The following is a 24,656-nucleotide window of genomic DNA, read 5'->3' as shown; positions in this document are numbered from 1 at the left end:
CTTTGGTATTACATCAAAATTCAACAAGTGGCAGTTTTTTGTTTTTTAAGTTACTGACAATGTGAAAGTATGTTGTATTCCAAAAATGTCTCTAGGACCTACGGGAAGTCTATGGAACTTACATTTAAAGAAGAGACTAACGGGTGGGAGACATGATAGCTGTCTCCAGGTATTTAAGAAACCTGGATTTCAGTAAATAGGATTTAAAAACCTGTTAATTTTAATAAATAGGAGGGAGAATAGATCCATTCTCCTGCTTTAGAAGGCAGACCAACAGGTGAAAATTAGGAAGACATTGACGTCAGTCTAATTTTTTTTTACCAGAATGTAAGAACTGTATGACAGCTAGACTTGGAACAGTGGAACAGTGGAGCAACAATGGAACTTGCAACAAGTAACAACAATGGAAAGAAGTAGTTAGTTTTGAGAATTTAAAGTGGACTACAGGGACATATTTTTTGGGGAGGTGGAGATAAATTCTGTAGATTCTTACTATGAGTGCTATTGGATTAGTGACTTAAGGCTTCATCCAATTTAAAAATGTAAACATTCTGTGATTCTTTAAAAATCCCTAAATATAGTTGAACTATACTTATATATATTCATTAATGTTTTTGAATGTTCTTTCAAGTCAGTAGTATGAAACTTAACTGTTGTTGTTGACTTTATTACTATTTTGCATTTTTATTGTGCTTTTCTTCTGAGGATTTTTCTGTCTTTTCTTGTGTCAGCAAGATCAGTCTTCATGAAATCTTGCTAAATTCCCTGTGAAATATAATAAGCTTAAGACATTTTAGAGAACCAAATGCTGTTTATTATACAGTTTAGTAGAGTTGTAATATATTTCAGCACAGAATTTTAGAATACTATGGGGGCTGATTTTCAATTTTGTAAGAGAAACTATGAGCATAGTTTATATAGTCTTTTATTTGTAATTGTTTACGTGATTTCAGAAGTAATATGCTTAAGCTATTCTAATGTTTTTAAAGCTAGAGAGTCTAAAAAGGGAAGAAGAAAGAAAAGTGTTTAAATTGATCTCTTTTGAATTTAAAATGAATATTAAATATAACTAGAACATAAAATGAAGAATTTAAATTCTCATCCTATTCCTAGAATTATACCTATAATATATATCATTACTTATAACAATTCATATTTTAATTTTGCATGGCACATACTTTCTTTTGTGAGTTGGATTTTTAGGTGGTGGGAATTTAAGCATAAATTCTCATAACTTTCTTGGGGTCAATTTAATATTAATAAGTGTAGTAAGTAATAATACCCAGCTTGAGACCTCATGTACTTGTTGCATTTGGATTTAAAGCTCATTTCCTATAGAAGAGCTGTAGAAATCAGTCATTTAGATTCATGAACTCCTTCATGCTTGTTAATAATTTTCAAGAATCTTAGAATAAATTACAGGAATATTGTTATGAAGTAGTAGAAGCAGTATGGTATAGGGGAGAAAGTGATTGTAGTTGGGATCTGAGGATAGTCTTTACTTTGCTATTGACTAGCTGTGTGACCTTGGGCAAGTTGCTTATCTCTGCTTCAGTTCCATAAACTAAGAATTACAGAGCTGAACCGGATCTTGGAAGCAATCTAGTACAAACCTCTCATTTTACAGATGAGGAAGCAGATAATTTGCACAGGCTTTCACCGTAAGACAGTTGGGCCCAAAATTCAGTTTTCTGACTCTCAGGTTGGTTTTTTTTTCCATTATACTTTACAGCCTCTTTTCATCTGTAAAATGAGAGCATTGAATTAGAGGCTCTCAAAGGTCTCTTCCAGCTCAAAAATATTGTCATTCCTGTGACATTAGTCCTAATATAATTTAGTAGGGGAAAGTTTGTAGCTTTTATTTATTGGTGAGAGAAATGTTTCTTGAAGAGGCAGTATAACCTTTGCAAGGTTATATTTTGTTTTTTTTAAGAGAATATCATCAGGCCAGGTGCTGTGTCTCAGGCCTGTAATCCCAGCTTTGGGAGACCAAGGCGAGAGGATTGCTTGAGTCCAGGAGTTTGAGACTAGCCTGACCCTGTCTCAAAAAAAAAAAAAAAAAAAAAAATTTAGCCGGGTATGGTGGCATATGTCTGTAGTCCTAGCTACTGGGGAGGCTAAGGTGGGAGGATTCCTTGATCCCAGGAGTTCAAGACTGCAGTTGATGCAGTGAGCTATGATCATGCCACTGCACTCCAGCCTGGGCAACACAGTGACACCCTGTCTCAAAAAAAAAAAAAAAAAAGAAAAAAGAAAATATCTTCATTAATACTAAAGGGTATTTAAGTTTATGAGCATGGTGAGTAGTGTGATAGGTAGTCTTATTTTTTGTAAAACACTTATTAATATATTAACGATATAAATTGCATAAATAACAGTGTGATACCCGGAAGTGAAATAAGTAGGTGATTGTTCCTCAGAAAATATTGCTGGAGTTTATTTTATCTGGGACCCCTGTGTTTGCCCCTAGTTAAGTGCCTGTGTTGTTTAGTGTCTCATAGGATTGTCTGTTTCCATAGCATCTGCATCATGCTACTTTTATTATAGTTTTATTTATATTGTCTACTAGACAGAAAGGTCTTGAATTCAGAGACTATATTTTGTTCATTTCCGTATTTTCAGTGCACAGGAGGACATCCTCTACAGAGATGGCACTCAACTAAAAGTTTTGTTGAAGGACTGTTTCACATACATCATCTCTCTATATATCGTGGTATGCACATATTTCAGACCCAGGAAGATGCTTATTTTAGTAATTCTTAAGTGAACTATATTTTAGAGGGTGATATGGATAACAGTAACAGTAATAGCTAAAGTTTATTGTGTTCGCACATGTTAATTCGTGTATCTCATAACTCTGAGTTACATACAGTTGTTATTCCCATCTTCAGATGAGAAAATTGAAGCACAGAGAAGTAAAGCACAGAGAAGTAAAGCACAGAGAAGTAAAGTACTACCAGTGTGACCTAGAGTAGTACATGATGGGGATTTGAACCAAGTTGGTGTATTTTAATCACTAGGATATATCGCCTAAAATATGAAAATTTGGTTTTTAGTATTTTAGTATTTTTTCCTAAGCAAATTTTAACTTACTAATCAGTCTTCCAGGCTTATTCAGTTTACCTCTAAACTTCTGTTAACTTTTTTTTGCGTGAGTTTTTATACACGTGTGAAGATAAGATTAAAAAAAAAATACAAAAACCCCAACCAAACAACCCAATTTAGAAAGCTGTACCAACTGTGCAAATCTTACATTTCATTTTTTTTAAGATAAGTTTTGTCCATTCATGGAAAATGTTAGAGATACATCAATGAAAAATTTTATTTCCATGTTAGATAATCTAATTTGTAATTCCATTTATCTTGATATTTTGGCCTCATAAACCCACTGGAGCCATAACAAGTAAATACTAGAATTTGAACAAAAAACTTCCCACTGTCAGTATCGAAGCAGTCTATTTATTGTGGAGGCTTTATAACCTGATGGACAAGGCTTTAAACTAAATTATAATGCTTTAGTGGCAGATCTTTGACTCTGTTAATATGTTCAGTATGGGCAAGGGGAAGAGGATGTGCAGTCTAGCTAATCTGTAAAAAAGTATTTTAAAAAAATACTTAGTTTTAATTCTTTTATTGCTAACAACAACAACAACAATAACAAAACCTTTGGTAGCATGTATTATATAGCAAACCTAATTGAGAGGCAGGATTTGAATGGATTGATAGGAATTTATCAGTCATGGAGTGGAAAGATATGCAGAGCAGAGCAGATCCAGGTGGTAGGTTGTCAAACTTGAATTAAATTTTTCCAGTATTGCTTCATCATTAGGTCTGAAATTTAATGAACTTCGAGAAGGCAATTTAACCTGTATTTAAATAAAAGTGATTATATTCTACATAGATTCATTAGCCAAATATAAGTGTTTTGGGGGGATGACTTAAAATATTTTTTCGTCTTCATCTATATGGATTGTTAAGAATTGGTTATACTCATGAATGTGTGCCTTTCCTTGAAAACTAATTAGCTGGAAGAAATAAACTACTAGGTTTAAATTCTGCTGTTAATATGATACGTTGTGTGACTTCATGATTCCCCACTGGACACTTAGGTAAGTGCTTCCTATCTGAGGATGAATGTAGTTCCTCTGGGGGAGGTCAGAGGGGGTTGTGTGAGGCTAATCATACTTATCCTGTCTCCTGAGACCAGAGACATGTTTTAGTTTTTTCCTTTTTTGATACTGTGTATTTGCCTTATAAAAAATATAAAATTTCCCTTTTCCTTGCAGATTTCTTTTAAACATCTGTGTAAATATATAGTTTAGCTCAACTTTGTATACTACTCTGTTACTTATTTCATTTACTTAAAGATACACATATTTATTAATGCTGGACACTATTCCTGGCATTTGTAAATAGTAACTCATTTGCTTCTCCTAACAATCACATGAAGTCCTGTTATTATCCCTACTTTATAGATGAGGAAATTGAGGCATAGAGAAGTTAAGTAATGTATCCAAGGGCCAGGCACAGTGGCTCATGCCTGTAATCCCAGCATTTAGGGAGGCTGAGGTGGGCAGATGGCTTGAGCGCAGGAGTTTGAGACCAGCCTGGACAACATGGTGAAACCCTGTCTCTACAAAAATATACAGAAATTAGCCGGGCGTTGTGGTGCACACCCGTAGTTGCAGCTAGTTGGGAGGCTGAGGTGGATCGCCTGAGCCCAGGAGGTTGAGGCTGCAGTGAGCCATGATTACGCCACTACACTCCAGCCAGGGCAACAGAGCGAGGCCTTGTCTTAAAAAAAAAAAAAAAAAAAAAAAGTTATGTACCCAGGCACACATAGAGAATATTTAGCAGAGCCAGGATTCAGACTGGGCTGAGTACATGCTCTTAACAGTTACACTATTCTGTCAATGTTATTTCCTTAAATGGATGCACTATAATTGGTTAACCACTCTTCTTTAGGTAAGATGTTAGTCATGAATCTTTTGGTTACACGTGATAACAACACAACTTCGTTAAGTTAAAAAATGAGTGTATTCGTTCACATACTGGGTATTGTATGTGGAGGATGATGGAATGGCTTTGGAAACAGCTAGATCCAAGATTGCAAGTAATGTCATTGGGTTTCTTTGTCTCCTTTCTGGGTTTTTCTAGCCTCTTGCTTCTGGAGCCCCAGACATATACCTTTAGCTTAGCAACCACACTTGAAAGACAGCTTCTCTTTCCTGATGTCCACATGTCAGTTCTGTGTTGTTGGTAATCAATTCTGATTGTCAGTTCCTTAACCAATCATTGGAACCTGGGAGATGAGCTACAGCAAGGGCAGCCACTGTGGTGGCTGTGGTTAGGGTGAGTTGGGGAACCCACAGAAAGCCATGATTGACAGTCCCCATGAGATGACATGAATTGGATGAGGTGTGGTTTTCCTGAGGAAGGGATGATGATGAGCAAAAAACAACTATAGCGAATAATTTAGGTTATGTCTTTTTAATTTTAACTTTATGACTATCATAGATAATGGTACAGTAACTGAGTAAAAGCCTCTTTTTTTTTAAATACTAGATTTTCAGTGATGGAATTACCAGAGCAGAGTATAAAACAATTTTAGGGCTTTTGATAAATGTTGCCAGATTATTTTTTTGAAGGATAGGTGTACTTAGCTCATATACCAACAGCATGCATGAGATGAGCATGTACTTTTGAACCAGGTAGGGTTCAACTCATCTTAGAAATACTGTACTGGGCTTAAATATTAATACATGCCTTGCACTTAATCAAAGGGTTGCAAACTTGACGCTGAGCAAATATCTAATGCAGTTTATCAAATGTTTCATTATATTTTATCTGGCTATTTTTTATTTTCATTTAAAATTTTTTATTATACTGTCTTTCTTTCTTTCTTTCTTTCTTTCTTTCTTTCTTTCTTTCTTTCTTTCTTTCTGTCTCTCTCTCTCTCTCTCTCTCTCTTTCTTTCGTTCTTTCTTTCTTTCTTTTTCTTTTTCGTTTTCTTGAGACAAGGTCTCACTCTGTCACCCAGGCTGGAGCGTGGTGACATGATCACGGCTCACTGCCGCCTCCAACTCCTGGGCTCAAGCACACTTCTTCATCTCAGCCTCCCAAATAGCTAGGACTACAGGTGCGCGCCACCATATCCTGCTGATTTTTTAACTTTTTGTAGAGACATGGTCTCCCTATGTTGCCCAGGCTGGTCTTGAACCCCTGGGCTCAACCAGTCCTCCTGCCTCTGCCTCCCAAAATGTTGGGATTACAGGCATGAGCCATTGTGCCCAGTCTGTTGTATAGTTTTAAACAACAAAACCAAAAGGCTAATAAATGGCACCCCTTTGCAAGCTCTTCCCTCTCCTTTCTTTTTCCTCCCAGTGTCTCCTACTTCTCTGACCTAGTTGACAGCATTATACTTTCTGGATGTTGGTAGCATGTATAAAGTACATTATTACTTAACAAGTTAATATAATAGTTTCAAGGGTTTTGCCACTTAATTATAATAAGTTACTTAACCTCTCAATGCCTTATCTGTAGATTTTGTTTTTGATAGGGTGGGATAGTAATAGTAACTACAAGCTTTCACAAGGTTGTGAAATTGAATGAGAAATACATGGCACTTTAACAAGTCACTATGGATTTTTTCATTTCTTTTCTTCTTCTCCTGCTGCTGCTTCTCCCTGCCCGCCCCTACCCTTTTTTTTTAGAGACAGGGTCTTGCTCTGTTGTCCAGGCTAAAGAGAAATATAATTTATTTACTCCCAGTAAGGAAAATCTTAGAAATGTTAAAAAAAAAAAAAAAAAGTAATTCAAAGGATGAAAAATGACTGCATAATATTTACCACAGTATTATATAGTGAGAAGAAATGAGACCAACAACTATGATTAAGTTTTGGTATACATATCAACTAAATCAACTAAATTAACGTGATATATGTATCATGATATATATATCATACATACACACATACACACACATAAACACACACTTTTTTTTTTTTTTTTTTTTTTTTTTAAAGGCAGAGTCTCACTCTGTTACCCAGGCTGGAGTGTAGTGGCATGATCTTGGCTCACTGCATCCTCTGCCTCCAGGATTCAGACAATTCTCACATCTCTGCCTCCAGGATTCAAACAATTCTCACATCTCAGCCTCCTGAATAGCTGGGACTACTATACATCACCACGCCCGTCTAATTTTTGTATTTTTGGTAGAGAGGGGGTGTCACCATGTTGGCCAGGCTGGTCTCGAACGCCTGACCTCAGGTGATCTGCCCTTCTGGGCCTCCTAAAGTGCTGGGATTCCAGGTATGAGCCACCGTGCCCAGCCTTGTATACATTCACTTAAAAAATAATTAGGAAAACTGTGCAATATGGAAACATGTACAAATGACAGAGCATTGCCTAAAAGTTACTTTTCAATGACTCCGTAATATTAGCTTGTTTTTTGTCTCGCCTTTCTCTCAAAAGAAAAAATACACCACCAAGAGCAACAATGACAAACAACATGCCCAAAGTCACACAGATGAGAAGTGATTGAAAAAAGGATGCCAACCCAAGTCCACACTTCTAATCCCTATACCACACTGCCTGTGTTCCCACTAATAATAATACACACATTATTAGGCACCTAGTGCACATAAAGCACTCCTTCTCCTTGGTACTAATAAGAACACACAAAAAAACACAATATAGGCCCCTTTCAAAATTTGCAATATAGTGCTTTAAAGTATGCAACTGCAGCTGGGTGCGGTGGCTCATGCTTGTAATCGCAGCACTTTGGGAGGCCGAGGTGGGCGGATCATGAGGTCAGGAGATCAAGACCATCCAGGCTAACAAGGTGAAACCCCATCTCAAGTAAAAATACAAAAAATTAGCCGGGCGTGGTGGCACACGCCTGAAATCTCAGCTACTCGGGAGGCTGAGGCAGGAGAATCGCTTGAACCTGGGAGGCGGATGTTGCAGTGAGCTGAGATTGCACCACTGCACTCCAGCCTGGGCGACAGAGTGAGACTCCGTCTCAAAAAAAAAGGAATGACTGCGTACCAATATAAAGTATAAACACTGCTAATCCAGATCTAGTGCTTGATGCTTAAATGGTATAACCATGTCTCATACATGTGATCAATTCTAAAGCCACAGAAAATTACAGGCACTAAGATGATGAAAGCAGCAATTTAGGATATCATTTGAAATCTACATCTGTGAGCTACAGTTCTTCAATAGGCTGGAGAAACAGACCATCTAAGTCAAGCATGCTGTGGCTATAAGGAACATTTATTCAGATGGTATTTGGTCTCTATTCTTTGCCACATAAACAGAGAGGAAAACATTTAAATTCTAAAGTATCATTATATCCACACATAATAGTGATAGTTAAAATATAAGCCAGGTGCAGTGGAGCATGCCTGTAGTCCCAGCTACTTGGGAGGCTGAGGCAGGAGGATCATTTGAGCCCAGAAGTTGAAAGGCTGTACTGTGCTATGATCACAACTGTGAATTACTTTTTGTTTTTTACATTTCAAAGATTTGGCTTACTGGGCAAAGGGGGTGAGTATTTTTATGTCATTTAATCTCTATTGTCACTGTTGTTTTCTTAGTGGGATAACTGGGATTTTCGTCTATTGTTCTCTGAGATGAATCGGTTGTCAGAGCTGTAGAGTTTTATAGAAACCTTATTGGCATAGTTTGTTCATTCAGCAAGTATTTTTGGACCTGAAGCCTAGTAATGAGGAAACAAAGATAAATACAATGAAGTTAGTTCTTGCTTTCTAGGAGCTTGGTCACAGTCTAGTGAGGAAGGATAATTTCTAACATTTAATTTATACTTTTGAAGAACACTTTGTGGGTTAGATAAAACAACCCGAGTTGCCAGTTTTCAGCTTTTGAGATAAGCTATATCAAGGTGTTATATTCATTGGCCATTTGGTTGCTAGAAATTAGCTTAAGCAAAACAGATTTATTAGTAGTAGAAGGTTATAGAGCTGGATATCCCTTAGACCCCCAGTTAGGCCTTAAGGAGGCCTACTGAAGTAGAAACTGGAAATTCAGGAATCACAATAGCATTGTTTTCTTGTGGATCATTGAGCAACTGTTTCCAGTACTGTGAAATAAAGTTTTCTAAAAAGGATAAGTGGGAAGGAAGGAAATTGTATTTCTGCCACAGAGGTTATGAACAAAGTACTCCCTAGAGAAGGGAGTTACACAGTTTTCCTCCAGTTTAACTGCTGTTAAATGGTATCTTGTTTCAGTTGGTATGTCTTGATTGGTAGTGAGATTGAACTTAATATTTTTATCAAGAGCCCAAAGCCAATTTTTCTTGACGTCTGTATCTTAGACATGAGAATATATGGTAATGATGTTAATTCTTGTTACATTTGATGAAACTGTTTCCACCATTATATTTTTTCTTTTATATATTTGAATATTTTCCATTGTATAAAGTTTTACGCTTTTATTGAATTCAATACCAGTTTTTCTTTATATTTTATTTATTTTCTTGTCAGATGGGTCATATGCCGATGTCATAACAAGGTTTGAGAGGCACCTCTTGTGTGTGAGCACCCAGTCATCACACTTAAGAACTACAAAAGGATCACATTCTTACAGAGTCTCACTCTGTTGTCCCAGCTGGAGTATAGTGGCACAATCATAGCTCACTGCAGCCTGGAACTCCCGGGCTCAAGTGATCTTCCCACCTCTGCCTCCTAAATAGCTAGGACTACAGGCACACTTCAGCATGACTGGCTCTTTATGATACTTTAATGGGTATAAGTCTTTAAAAGTTACTGCTTTCTGAAGTTCAAGTACTCTAATTTTAGTGTGATTCAACTGATTTTATTTCTAAATTGTATAGATATTTTATCTTTCATATTGAAGCATAACACATACAGAAAAGGCACACAAAGTAGTGCTCAGTAAGTTATTATAAACTCTGACCTGTGTAATGACCACTGAGACAAGAAATAGAATATTGCCAGCACTTCAGACACTCTCCTTCCCCATCAGTCACTACCTTCTCCATGCTCCCCAAAGTAACCATTATTCTGATTTAGTTATGCCTGTTTTTGAGTTTTATATAAATGGATCCACGCAGTATATATTTTGTATCTAGATACTTTTGCCCCACATATTATTTGTAAGATTCATCCACATTATTTTCTGAAACTGTAATTTTCATTGCACTATAATATTACTTTGTGTGAGTGTACTACATTTTATACTTTGTTGATTGACATTTGGATTGTTTCCACTTGACAAAATATTAATAATGGTATTATGAACACGTTTATACCTGTCTCTTCATACATTATATTTGTTTTTTGTTTTCTTTTTTTTGAGACAGAGTCTCATCCTGTTGCCCAGTCTTGAGTGCTATGGCACAGTCTTGGCTCACTGCAGCCTCCGCTTCCCGGGTTCAAATGATTCTCCTGCCTCAGCCTCCTGAGTAGCTGGGATTACAGGTGCCCGCCACCATGCCCAGCTAATTTTTGTATTTTTAGTAGAGACAGGGTTTCACCATGTTGACCAGGCTGGCCTTGAACTCCTGACCTCGTGATCCACCCGCCTTGGCCTCCCAAAGTGCTGGGATTACAGGTGTGAACCACTGTGCCCGGCCTTTATTTTTTTTTATTTTTATTTTTTGTGGTCGGTGTCTTGCTCTGTCGCAGTGGTGTGATCTCGGCTCACTGCAACCTCCGCCTCCTGGATTCAAATGATTCTCCTGCCTCAGCCTTCCCAGTAGCTAGGACTACATGCGTGCATCTCCACGCTTGGCTAATCTTTGTATTTTTGTTAGAGACGGGTTTCACCATGTTGGCCAGGCTGGTCTCGAACTCCTGGCCTCAAGTCATCTGCCCATCTTGGCTTCCTAAAGTGCTGGGATTATAGGTGTGAGCCACCATGCCTGGCTGTAAGATGGTATCTGTGTGGTTTTAATTTTTTATTTCCCTGATGACTAAGGATGTTTACCATTTTTTCATAAAGTTTATTGGCCTTTTCGTTATCCTTTGTGAAGTGCTTGTTCAAATCTTTTGTTCATTTGTCTTTTGTGTTTGTCTTTTAAAAAGCATATTTGAAGGCATTCTTTTTGTATTTTGGATGAGAAGTCTTATTTTTTATTAAAACTTTTTCCTCCTATTCTGTGGCCTGCTTTTGTCTTCTCTTTATGGTATTTAAGAAGCCTTTTCTTATCTCAAGTTCGTAAAAATGTTTTCCTATATTTTCTGTTTTTAATATAGGCATTATAGCTGTAAGTTTCCCTCTAAGCACTGATTTAGTTCATTCCGTAAGTTTTGTTATGTTGCCTTTTTGTTTTTATTCATCTCAAGTATTTTCTAATTTTTCTTTTTATTTCATTTGACCCATTTATTTAGGAATATGTTAATTTCTGCATATTTGTGAATTTCTCGTTTTTTTTTCTGTTACGGAGTTCTAATTTAATTCTGTTGTGGTCAGAGAACATACTTTGTATCCTTTTTGTCCTTTTCAGTTTGTTGATGCTTGTTTTATGGTCTAGCATAGATCATCTATCCTGGAGAATGTTCCATGTGTGCTTTTTTAGAAAAATGTGTATTGTGTTGTTGGGCAGAATGTTCTCTAGCTGTCTTTTCCACCTAGTTGATTATAGTGTTTGTTTTCTGTTTCCTTATTGATCTTCTGCCTAGTTGTTCTATTCATTGTTGAAAGTGGGCCATTTAATTCTTCCAACTATTGTTCTTGGCTTGTCTATTTCTCCCTTTAATTCTGTCAGTTTTGCTTCATGTAATTTGGGGCTCTGTCATAAAGTGCAAATGATTATAATTGTTCTGTCTTCCTAATAAATTGACCCTTAATTGTTCTAAAATGTTTCTCTTGACCTCTCAAAACATCAAACAGTTTTTAAAAGTTTGTCTGATACCAGTATATTCATGTCAGCTCTTTTGCATGGTATGTTTTTTTCCATCCATTTACTCTTATCCTGTCCCATTTGTATTTTTGAGTCTAAAATATGTCTTAAGTAGACAGCATTTAATTGGATCTTATTCTTTTAAAACCCAAGCTGGTAATCTCTGCCTCTTGAGTGTATTATTTAATCCATTCACATTTAGTGTTACTGATAGGGTTTTATTTGTCTGCCACTTTCTGTTTTGTTTTCTATAGGTCTCATTTCTCTTTTGTCCTCTTTCCCTCCTCTACTGCTGTCTTTTGCATTACATGAGTATTTCCCAGTGTAACATTTTAATTTCTTTAATCATTTTAAAACTATATTTGAATTACTAGTGATTACTATAGGATTTACATTTATATATCTTAGCTTATCAGAGTCTACTTCATAGCTGCATTAATTCCTGCAATATATAGAAACTTTAGTCCTGTATAGCTCTACTATTCCATCTCCCCCCCCCCTTTTTTTTTTTTTGGAGATAGAGTCCCACTCTTCTGCCCAGTCTGTAGTGCAGTGGTGTGATCTTGGCTCACTGCAACCTCTGCCTCCTGGGTTCAAACAATTCTCATGCCTCAGCCTCCCGAGTAGGTAGGATTACAGGCATGTGCCACCACACCCAGCTAATTTTTTGTATTTTAGTAGAGATGGGGTTTCATTGTGTTGACTGGGCTGGTATTGAATTCCTGACCTCAAGTGATCCTCCCACCTTGGCCTCCCAAATATATCTTTTGATGAAACTGAGATAAGGAAAATACATACATTTTATAGTTTTTGTACTAGCCTTACTTGTCTATTCATTTACCATTTGATATCATTTCCTTACTTTCAGTAAAGTTTGTCACTACTGACCCCTTTGTCCATTCATGCATTCATTCATTCATTCATTTATTTAGAGACAGAGTCTCGCTTTGTTGCCCAGGCTGGAGTAGTGGCATGATCTTGGCTCACTGCAACCTCTGTCTCTGGGTTCAAGTGATTCTGGGTTCAAGCAAATCCCTCCGGAGTAGCTGGGATTACAGGTGTGAGCCACTGTAAATGCTCAGCCCTGATTTCTGATTTGACTCCACTGTAGTAAGATTTAAATCCCTAAGACTTAAGTTCTTGGAAATTTGAGACTTGCTTTATGGTTCAACATATGGTCTTTTTGGGTAAACATTCCTTGTGTACAACAACAGAATATTTATAGGCTACAGTTGTTAGATGTGGTGTAATATGTTCTATCAAGTTTGTTTCTGTTTCAGATTGTTACTGCTTTTGTATTTGTTTGCTACTATTCAGACAAAGATTTGTTAAAATATCCCCAAATGATTATAACATTTGTCTGTTTCTCTGTTTAATTTGTCAGTTTTTGTTTTATATATTTTGATTATGTTAAAGTGCTGACAAGTCAAGGTTTTTTTAAATCTACCTGGTGAATCAAACTTTTTATTATTGTGACATGTCCCTCTTTATCTCAGTATTGCATTTTACCTTGTAGTGTTCTTAATCTAGTGTTAAGACAGATACACTAACTTTCATTTGGCATTTGCATGCTACAGCTTTTTCCATTCTTTCAGCTTTCGAGTTTTAGCCATATCTTGTAAGTTGCATATATTAGTTTAAAAAAACTAGTTTGACTATGTTTGTTCTTTAATTGGAACATTTAGTACATTTACATTTAATATACTTGCTGATATATTTAGGTTTAAATTGATATTCCTAATAAATGATTTCTGTTTATCCTGTTTGAACTTTCTCTTATTCTCTTTTTCTGCTGCTTTTGGGGTTATTGTTATTTTTTGTTCCAAATACCCCCCACCCCCCAACTTGGCTTAATAGTTAGACCATCTTTTTTTAAATTTGTTTTTAATATTTATCCTAGAGATTACAATATACCTCCTTTCTGTGTTAAAGTGTGATATAAGTTAGCACTTTTTTCTCTTTCTGGTCAGTGCAGCAATGTTAGAAAACATTAATTGTACATTTCCCTCTCCAGAATTATATACTATTGCCAGATAGTTTAGTTCTCTGATATTTTAACTCCCCACAAGATATTATCATTAGTGTTTTATTCAGTAATTATACATTTAAATTTGTTTATATACTCAGTTTTTTTCTTCAATCTTTAGCGCATTTCCTGGCTTCTAGCTGGGTTGATTTTCTCTCTCTGAAAATACTCTCTGTTTTTTTTTTCTCTATTTGGGCCTATCTGTTGAGGAATTCTTTTTTGCTTATCTGATAATGCCTTTTTTTCATTTTTATTCTTGAAGGGATTTTTTTGGGGGGAGGAAGCTGGATACAGAAATCTTGGTTGGCAGTTTTTTTCATTTGTCATATTGCAGCTATGCACAGTGAGTGCCCTTGAGACCTGGTTTCCAGAGTTTCTGTTGAGAAGTCAACTATCAGTCTTATTGTTGCTCCTTTGACTGTAATCTAGCTTGTAGATCTCTGGTCACTTTTTGTTTTTTGTCGGAGTGGGGGTGTTTATATTTAGTTTTCAGCAGTTTTACTGTGATATGTCTAGGTGTGATCTTTTATTTGTTCAGCTTGGTGTTTGTAGGACTTCTTGTATATGTGATGTAGGACTCCACTGCCCAGTGCCAGCCACTAGCTGCATGTAACTATTGATACCAATTAACATTTAAAAAGTTAAAAATTCAATTCCTCACATTTTAAGTTCTCAGTAGCCAAATGTTTCTATTAGTTACTGTATTGGCAGATGGAGGACATTTCCATCATTCTATCAATAGAATAGAAAGTTCTGTTGCATAGGACTGATGAGCGCGTTCGTCAGTTTTGGAAAATTCTCAGACTTTATCACTTCAGATAGTGCTTCTGTTTTGTCATCTTCTTTCCTCCTGGTACTCCAGTTATACATGTATTAAACATTCTTAAATTTGTCCTATGTTTCTTACATCCTTTTTTGTATGTTTTATCTTTTTATTCCTGTGCGCATTTTTAAAGATATATTTTTCTGACCAATCTTCCAGTTCATTAATTCTCTTAGGCTGTGTCTAATATGCCATCAGACTCATACACCGAGTTCTTTAATTTAGTTTATTTTACTTTTTGGTTCTAGAATTTCAATTTTATTCTCTTTAGTTTCAGGTTTTCTGCTAAAGTTCTCAGTCTTACTACTCAGCATACTTATTTGAGAGTCTGTGTCTGATAATTTAATTATCTAGATCCCTTTGGGTCTTGTTGCATGTTTCATTTGCATTTTATTTGTGTTATTTTCTTGGATTTCTGGTTATTTTTTATTGTGTATGAGACATTTGATGTGAAAAACTATAAAAATAATTTGAGGCCTAGAATAATGGTAGTCTTCCATGACATAAAATTTACGTTTAATTTTGACAGAAATATAGGGGTCCTATAAATCTGCTTTTCTTAATTCACTTTTAAGGATTGAGATTATTTGAAGCTGGGCTTTAATTGTATTTCTTTTGCTCTGAGGTTGAGATCCCAACCCAGAGTTTGGGGGAGGCTCAGGGTCTCATTTTTGTCTGGCTAACCCAGTGAGGCTGTCAGATGTTTTGCTTAGCTTTCCAGCCTCACAGTCACTGCTTAAATCAGCAGATGCCTGTAGGGGAGAAGAAACCTGGTATACCAGACTCACTTCTGGGAACTTAGTGAATTCTGGCCCCCTTTTCTTTACTGCCTGATCTCTAGAAGTAGAGTTTTCTTTTTTTAAACTTAGTTCAACTTTTCAAGTTTCTTCAGCCAGAAGATTGGTTTGATGACCTGATCACCATTACTGGAAGGAGAAAGTCCTTGTTTGCTTTTATTTTTAATACTTTAATTGGCTTTGAAATTTTGGGTGAATTTGCATCTTTTTCTCCTCTTAACCACGCTCTTCTTCTCTCACTTTTTTTTATCTTTTGTTTAAATTATCAATTGGTTATATCAGGTCCACAACACCAGGGCTGCATACCCCTACTGGTCGCTGGCCTGTGAGGAATGAGCCACACAGCGGGAGGTGAGCAGCAGGCCAGTGAGTATTCCCGCCTGAGCTCCACCTCCTATCAGATCATCCGTGGCATTAGATTCTCAGAGGAGCGTGGACCCTATTGTGAACTGCACATGCGAGGGGTCTAGGTCGCTTGCTCCTTATGAGAATCTAACTAATGCCTGATGATTTGAGGTGTAACAGTTTCATCTGAAACCATCTCCACTCCACCCCACCCCACCCCACCCCACCCCTGGTCCATGGAAAAATTGTCTTCCATGAAACTGGCCACTGGTGCCAAAAAGGTTGGGGACCACTGGGTTATATACAGAGTTTGAATAGGACCAACTTGTGGAGCAGTTAGCCATTTGAAATTGTAGGTTTAATTGGAAGCAGAACTATTTTTGCCTTTGGTGCCTTGAAGATAACCGGTTTTTTTGTTGTTGTTTGTTTGTTTGTTTTTGAGACAGAGTCTCACTCTGTTGCCCAGGCTGGAGTGCAGTGGTGGGATCTCGGTTCACTGCAACCTCTGCCTCCCAGATTCAAGCGATTCTCATGCCTCAGCCTCCCGAGTTAGCTGGGACTTGTGTGCCACCACACCTGGCTAATTTTTGAATTTTTAGTAAAGACATGGTTTCGCCTTGTCCAGGCTGGTCTCAAACCCCTGACCTCGGGAGATCTGCCCGCCCCTGCCTCCCAAAGTGCTGGGGTTACAGGCGTGAGCCACCATGCCCAGCCAAATTACTGTTATTTTAAAAGTTTTTTTGGCAACCAGCTAGTACCAATGTAAGTTAAGTTTGGATTCAAATAAAATCTTCAGAGCATTACAATATATTTTTAAAAGACAGCTCTTCATGAAATAACATTATATATAATATGTGTGTGTGTATATATATATATATCTCCTGTTCCTTTAATGCTGGGTATTTTCTCAGCTCTGTACTCAGTTCTTTGTCCTGTGAGTAAAAATGTGATACACATCTTTAGTCACTTTGCTTCTTTTAAATTATAACCCTTTGAGCAGTAGTTTAATCTAAAAAATGTTTTAGCTTTCGAAACAGACTTTTAGAGTTGCTCATACAGTATAACACCCTTTATGCCTTTGGAAAATTTCATCTTATGTATTGTAGTTACTGTTTCAATTTATTGATTAGTCAAAAAATATGAATGTCTTTATGGATGTTACTGTATTGTATGAGTTGTAACTTTAGAGTGCCACTAGCAACAAACATACGAACCAGTTTAATGGAAATATTACTGGTCTCATAGTATTTTTAGGAAGTGTTCGGTTGTTAAGTAAGGGTGGTATTACATGTTATTTTACTTACCACATATATTTGATTACCAAGAGATTAAGCAGTTTTCCACGTGTTTATTACTGTTTCTATTTGTGACTTGTTTTAAAAATTAAAACAGTCTTAAATCTCATCTTGGACTTGTTACTCCTGCTCATCACTGCCAAGGCTTACTACAGTATTTACAAACTACAAGGAGTGTGATAGTTTTTATGTTAAGATTACTTAAATTTCTTTGGACTAATTTTCTTCTCTAGCTTGAGAAAAAAATGATTGGGATTTTTAAGAGGGATTACATTATTTCATACTGTCCTCCAAATGCTGCCATCTGAAATTTGAAGGTTTGCAGTATTTTTTAGATAAGTATACCTTGGTATGGTAGCCTCTTTGTTAGGATCAATTTATAGTAGTTATCTACTCTCTATTTGCTATTATAAAGTCAAAATAAATATATTAAATATGTCATTTTAAGTATATTGGTATTTAGCAAATTCTATTCTTCCTTAAATTTTATCTTAATAAGTTAACTGGCTAAAACAAACGTACATGGCCAGTTAGAACACTGTCTAAAACTTCTTGATATAAGCAAGCATTTTAGTTATCTTTGAAAGCTCACACGATAAATTACAACCCCTATCTCTACCCCCTTGAGCTTGCTTTTAAGAAAGTGATAAAAGTGATGCAAACTTTTTATCATTAGTTCTCAATAATTTTATTGTGTAATTTAACTTTTATAGGGTGCCTTTTCTAAATTTGTATGAAGTAAAAATAACTTTCAGTCCAGTTATTTGAGAAGACAAAACTGTATAACTGAATAGTTGTATAAATCCTATGTTTATTAAGAGTGCTCAAAGAGCTTAATAACTAATGAAAGTTTATCTTTTTTTTTTTTTTTTTTGAGTCAGAGTCTCACTCTGTCACCCAGGCTGTAGTGCAGTGGCGCGATCTCGGCTAACTGCAACCTTCACCTCCTGGGTTCAAGCATTTCTCCTGCCTCAGCCTCCCGAGTAGCTGGGACTACAGGCACACGCTGCCACACCCGGCTAATTTTTTGTATTTTAGTAGAGACGGGGTTTCACCATGTTGCCCAGGTTGGTCGCGAACTCCTGAGCTCAGGCAATCTGCCTGCGTTAGCCTCCCAAAGTGTTAGGATTACAGACGTGAGCCACTGCACCTGGCTGAAAGTTTATCTTAAAACTGAGGCTTACTCCAGATACTAAAGACATTAAACAAGGCATGTGTGCATGCACCTGGGTGTATATGTAGATGGCTTGGGGGTAGAAATAAAATAAAAAGCCACAGAAAAGGCTATGGCTTTTTATTTTTTAAAAAAACCACTTCATTGAATCAACATTTTAATTTGTTGATATTCTTTTTTGAATTTACTTCATTTTATTTCTGCTCTGCATCTAATTCCTTATTTTGGGATAAGATACAGAGCATAAGTCAGGAAACTTTTTTTTTTTCGAGACAGGGTCTCACTCTGTCACCCAGCCTGGAGTACAGTGGCGTGATCTCAGCTCATTGCAGCCTTGACCTCCAAGCCTCAAGCAATCCTCTCACCTTGCCTGGCTAATTTTTATATTTTTTGTAGAGGTGGGTTTCACCATGTTACTCAGACTGTTTTTGAATTCCTGAGCTCAAGGAATCCACCAGTCTTGGCTTCCCAAAGTGCTGGGATTACAAGTGTGAGCCACCACACCTGGCCTAAACTGTTTTAAGAGAGTTGTCACAACTATGACAGCTGCTTGTGTTTGTGTGGTGAAGTGCGGCCATAGACAATATGCTAACAAGTGGGATGACTGTGTTCATTAAAACCTTACTATGGACACTGATATTTGAATTTCATGTTGATTTTACTAATCACAAAGTAGTCTTTTGATTTTTTTACCTTATAATATTTAACAGGGTAGTCACTGCTGCCCATCCTTGTATAGAGTAACTTTCCTTGAGGAAGTTCAACCCTTCTACTTACCCAGCTATCCAGGTAGTTTTTGAAAGTTTTAAGTTAAAGAGCAGATGTTTTTCTGACTTTTCATAGATCAAGAAAAGTCAGGGACCAAAATTGTTAGCTCTGTACATATGCAAACATTTTTAGCCATTTTTTTTTCAAAATTGTAATTGTGGTTAAAAAACACACGACAAAAAATGTACCATCTTAGCCTTTTCTTTTCCTTTCCTGTCCTGTCCTGTCCTTTTTTGAGACAGCGTCTCACTCTGTCACCCAGGCTGGAGTGCAGTGGTGCAACCTCTGCCTCCCAGATTCACTTGCCTCAGCCTCTGAAGAAGTTTGAATTACAGGCATGTGCCAGCATGCCTGGCTACATCTTAGCCATTTCTAGGTCAGTAGTGTTAAGTGTATGCCTGTTGTTGTGCAGCTAATCTCCACAATGTTTCCATTTTGTCAAACTGTAACTTTATACCCATTAAACAACTTTCTAATTCCCCTCTGCCCCTAGGCCCCGGCAACCACTATTCTACTTTCTGTCTCTGTAAGTTTCACTACTCTAGATACCTCACAGAACTGGAATCATATAGTATTTGTCATTTTGTGTCTGACTTATTTCCCTCAACATAATGTCTTCAAGGTTCATCCATATTGTGTCATGTTTCAGTGTTTCCTTCCTTTTTAAGGCTGAATAATATTCCATAGTACGTGTGTACCACATTTTGTTTATCCATTCATCTTTTGATTGGACATGGGTTGCTTCCACTTCTTCGGTATCGTAAGTAGTGCTGCTATGAACATGGGTGTGCAGCTATGTCTTTAAGATCCTGCTTTCTGTTTTCTATCTAGCTGTACCATTTTACATTCCTACCGACAGTACACAAGGGTTCCCATTTTTCCACAATCCTTGACAACACTTTTTTTCCGTGTTTTTGATGGTAGCCATTCTAATAGGTGTGAGGTGATATCTCATTGTATTTTTTTATTTACATTTTCCTAATAATTAGTGGTGTTGAGTATCTTTTTCTTTTTTTCTTGTCGCCCACACTGGAGTGCAGTGGCGCGACCTCGGCTCACTGTAGCCTCTGCCTCCCGGGTTCAAGCAATTCTCCTGCCTCTACCTCTGGAGTAGCTGGGATTACGGGTGCCCACCACCACTCCTGGCTAATTTTTTACATTTTTAGTAGAGATGGGGTTTCACCATGTTGGCCAGGCTGGTCTCGAAATCCTGACCTCAGGTGATCCACCCTCCTCGGCCTCCCAAAGTGCTGGGGTTATAGGCATGAACCACCGTGCCTGGCCATCTTTTTCTTTTTTAAGAGATAGGATCTTGTTACATTGCCCAGGCTGGCCCCAAACTCCTGAGCTCAAATGATCCTCCCACCTCAGCCTCCAGACACTATGCCTAGCTCAGTTAATATTTTTAACTGGCAAATCATAATTGTATACATTTATGGGGTACAGTGTCATGTTTTGATATATACACACACACACACACGCACATAATGTGGAATGATTAAACCAAGCTAATTAACATATCGGTCACCTCCTTTAATTTTTCCAGCAAGACATTTGAAATTTATTCTTTTAGCTGTTTTGAAATACATGTCATATATCGTTATTAACTGTAGTCACCCTGCTGTGCGATGGATCTCAAAAACTTATTTTTTCTGTCTAACTCAAACTTTGTATCCTTTGACCAACATTTCTTCATTTCTCCCAGCCCCTGGTAACCACTATTCTTTCTGTTTTTGTGAGTTCAAATTTTTTAGATTCCACATGTAAGTGAGATTATGTGGTATTTGTCTTTCTGTGCCTGGCTTATTTTACTTTGTCCTCTAAGTTCATCCATGTTGTTTCAAATGACAGGATTTCCTTCTTTTTTAAGACTGAATAGGCCCGGCTCAGTGGCACATGCCTGTAATCCTAGCACTTTGGGAGGCTCAGGTGGAAGGATTGCTTGAGCTCCACCTCAAGCACCCTTTGAGGTGTGAGCTGTGATGGCACTACTGCTCGCCAGCCTGGGCGACAGAGCAAGACCCTGTCTCAAAAAAAAAAAAAAAAAAAAAAAGGCCAAATAGTATTACGTTGTATATATACCACATATTTTTTTTCCTATTCATCTGTTGATGGACATTTAGGTTGATTCTGTATCTTGGCTATTGTGAATAGTGCTGCAGTGAACATGGGAGTGCAGATATCTGATTGACATAATGATTTCAGTTTCTTTGGATATATAGAAATGGGATTGCTGGATGTGAGCATCTTTTCATTTGTTGGCCATTTATGTATCATCTCTGGAGAAATGCCTGTTCAGATTCTTTGCCCAATCATTAGTCAAGTTGTTAGCCAACTATATTTTAATAATACTTTCTTTTCTCTCTTGCAGTGTGTCACAAGTACAATTAAATAACAAATTAACATAATTTAATCCTTACTTACAAAGGTAATATATTGCAAGAATGAGGGGAACAGTAAGGGAAATTTCTGATTTGCTAAATGCCAGTCTAATAGAGAAGCTGACCATTCCATAATTGTTTTTAAAGTACATGAACAGCAATCTGAGAGGATGAAATATATATATAATGTGACTAAAAATATATGGGATTGATTTTTATGTGTCATATAGAATTAATCACACCTTGCCTATTATTATAATCAAATTGTCTGTTAAGCAGATAAATTTAGAGAACTGTTATGCTGCATGGCATTTAGGTTTACATGGTGAGGAAGAAAAAAACTTGAAATGATTTTGGCTGGGCACATAACAATGAATTTTATGGATAAAAAAAATCAGCCAGGTATGGTGACGCATCTCTGTAGTCCCCAGCTACTTGGGAGAAGGTGGGAGGATTGCTTGAGCCGGAGATAGAGGCTGCAGTAAGCTGCGATCATGCCACTGCACTCCAGCCTGGGTGACACCCTGACACCATCACAATGTATATGAAACATAAATAAATTTTATGTTTAGACTTGGGTCCCATCCCCCACATACCTCATTATGTACACGCAAATATTTAAAAAAAAAATCAAAAGTCTGAAACATGTTGCTCCTGGACATTTTGGATAAGGGATACTCAACCTGTATTCATCATTGTTCATAGTTAGACACTATGAACTACCAGTGTCTAAAGCCAGAAAGAAACCATTCCCTTTTCTTTTTTTAAAAAAGCTTATTTTCTATTATTTAGACAGGGTCTCACTCTGTCTCCCTCCCAGGCTGAAGTGCCGTGGTACAGTCTCAGCTCACTGCAACCTCTGCCTCCTGTATTCAGGTGGTTCTCGTGCCTCAGCCTTCGGAATAGCTGGGATTACAGGCACCTGCCACCATGCCCGGCTAATTTTTTTGTATTTTTAGTAGAGACAGGGTTTCCCCTTGTTGGCCAGGCTGGTCTGAAACTCCTGACCTCAAGTGATCCACCTGCCTCAGCCTTCCAAAGTGCTGGGATTACAGACATGAGCCTGCGCCTGAATTCAGTCTGTCACCAAATCTTGTTGTTTTTTGTCTCTTAGATATTTTTCTGATCTGTCACTGTTCTAGTTTAGGCTCCTATTTTCTCTTAACCTGGATGGCTGCCTAACATGTCTCCTCTATGTTTCCCCTCTGGAATCTACTGTTAGGCAAAAAGGCAGAAGCTATAGTACTTGACAAGTAACAATGTTTAATTTTCAACTTGACTAAAGTAGCTCAGCTTGTGTCCCTTTTATTTTTATTATTATATGGTTTTACATATTGAGCTCCAAGAAATTATAATTCCTTGGTTTTTAAATAAGATCTGTAAGAGGAGTTTAATCCATATTTAGTGTTGTGTTAATCTTCAAGCCAGTAAGTTAGACATTTATTCTCATTTTACAAATAAAGAAATCGTTGCTGAGAGTTAACTGTGTGGTGGAGTTGCGATTTAGGTTTAGTGTTTTGTTTTGTTTTTTGAGACAGTGTCTCACTTTGTTCCCTAGGCTGGAATGCAGTGGCGTGTTCATAGCTCACTGCAGCCTTGATCTCTGGGGTCAAGGGATTCTCCCACCTCAATCTCTTGAGTAGTTGGGATCACCACACCCAGCTAATTTTTGATGTTTTGTTGAGATGAGGTCTTACTATATGGCCCAAGCTGATCTTGAACTCGGAAGCAGTAGCACCTGGCTAACAGCCATCAGTATTAAACACAAAAGTTTAAGTGTCCCTTTTAGGCTTTTAATTATCTTAGAAAACAGCTATTTGTAAAGAAATTTAAAAAACTTTTACTAAAATACCACTACGCGGTATTATTAGAGTACTAACATTAATATGCAGTGAACTTATACAAATATATAAGTTTATAATTTATCTGAAACTTGGGGGGTTAAGTGTAACTTTATGAGTTTCTGGATATATGACTACTGTTGATATGATTTAGCTGTGTCCCCATCCAAATCTCATCTTGAATTGTAGTTCCCATAATCTCCATGTGTCCTGGAAGGGACTCGGTGGGAAGTGACTGGATCATGGGGGCGCCTTCCTGCATGCTGGGTCTCCTCCTGATAGTGAGTTCTCACAAGATGTAATGATTTTATAAGTGTCTGGCATTTCTCCTGCTTGCACTCATTCTCTCTCCTGCTGCCCTGTGAAGAGGTGCCTTTGGCCCTGATTGTAAGTTTCCTGAGGCTTCCTCAGACATGAAGAACTGTGAGTCAATTAAACCTCTTTTCTTTATAATTACCCAGTCTCAGGTATTTCTTCATAGCAGTGTGAGAACGTACTAATACAATGGTAAAGAAAAACAAACCCAAACTGAGAATTGGATGGATGGAGATTTTATGTAAGATCTTTCATTTAGCAATATGTCAGCTAGTGATAAATATATCATGTGATGAACTTTCAGGATTTTGTACACATTTTCATAATTGTAAATGTAAAAGCATCTTCGAATGCCAGGGGCTATCACTGTATAAAATGTAATCTCAATTGCTGGAAAAAAAAAGTATGTGGAAAAAAAGACTGAAAGAAAATAAGCCAATGTTGACATTGGTTGTCTTTGGGTGGTAGGACTATGAGTGGGATTTTTTTGGCTCTAATTTTTTGCATTTTTTCATTTTTCTTTACCATGCATTCATGACTAAGGGTAAAAAGGGAAAGAAGTGAAATTGCTTCTTTCCTGACAGTTTTTTAGGAAAATATCCTTTTGTTCATAAGGCAAATAAATTGTCTTGGGGAAGAAATATGAAGAAATATGAAGTCAGAAATATTATAATTGAAAGAAGTGTTGATATAAGTCAGTATTTTTAAGTGACTATTTGCTGGAAAACTATGGTGTTAATCTGAGGCCAACCAGGTATATGACTATAGGACTTTGCGTCTGCCACTCTGTTTTGGCAGCTTTTAGAGTAATACAAAAAAGATACGAGAATGATGTGACCCACAATTTATTTGAATCACTAAATACTGTCCAAAAATGGCAGTTACAGTAATTTGTGAGGACACTAGGGGATCTGATTATATCATAGGCCATTTTGGTCATTGAGTATTAGGTTGAACCAATCTATTTTATAGATTAAAAATGGTTGAGTGTCTGTAACTTC

The 24,656-nt window shown here is 37.1% G+C and overlaps 1 protein-coding gene and 1 pseudogene across 5 annotated transcripts in view; one reads left to right on the top strand and one right to left on the bottom strand.

Moving 5' to 3' along the window:
- The window catches only part of TLK1 (tousled like kinase 1), a 172,980-nt gene that overhangs the window by 4,767 nt on the left and 143,557 nt on the right, over nt 1-24,656 (top strand). The gene's annotated exons all lie outside the window — the stretch shown is intronic.
- Nucleotides 9,504-9,599, bottom strand: LOC112132514 (small nucleolar RNA U13; annotated as a pseudogene).

The sequence above is a fragment of the Pongo abelii genome, chromosome 11 (genome assembly GCF_028885655.2).
Source record: "Pongo abelii isolate AG06213 chromosome 11, NHGRI_mPonAbe1-v2.0_pri, whole genome shotgun sequence".
NCBI classification, from domain to species: domain Eukaryota; kingdom Metazoa; phylum Chordata; class Mammalia; order Primates; family Hominidae; genus Pongo; species Pongo abelii.
This window is presented reverse-complemented; position numbering and strand designations above follow the sequence as displayed.